General features: G+C 46.0%; 1 protein-coding gene across 1 annotated transcript in view; it reads left to right on the top strand.

Annotated features, from left to right (window-relative positions):
• cubn (cubilin (intrinsic factor-cobalamin receptor)) overlaps window positions 1–322 on the top strand; it is an 84,106-nt gene that overhangs the window by 47,393 nt on the left and 36,391 nt on the right. The window lies entirely within an intron of this gene.

The raw sequence follows: 322 nt of genomic DNA, 5'->3' as shown, positions 1-322 counted from the left end.
GTAAATTCATCAAATTCAGTGCCCTATACTGCTGTTGTCCAAGCTAAGGTACTGTAGGTGTCATGCTGTTGAAAGCACACTGGCAAGTTTGTGTAGCACTTTGTGTAGCCTCTTGGCTCGCACGGTTAGCTACTCTATTGAAGTGTGTTTTCAGACTAAAACTGAAAACACACACTGAGCAAAGTGGGTCCCCTTTATGTGCATGTAAGCACACTGAGTGTGTGACCGGTCCACTCTTTCATTGGATGGTTGTTCCACCGTGACAAAAGGTACATTTCTCTTTCAAAACACCTGAGATAGGGGCGCCCGGTTAGCTCAGTGG

Source organism: Morone saxatilis, unplaced genomic scaffold (assembly GCF_004916995.1).
Source record: "Morone saxatilis isolate NCDOM2014 unplaced genomic scaffold, NCSU_SB_2.0 Contig0, whole genome shotgun sequence".
NCBI classification, from domain to species: domain Eukaryota; kingdom Metazoa; phylum Chordata; class Actinopteri; family Moronidae; genus Morone; species Morone saxatilis.
Note: the sequence above shows the minus strand (reverse complement) of the source record. Positions and strands in the feature narration are given on the sequence as shown.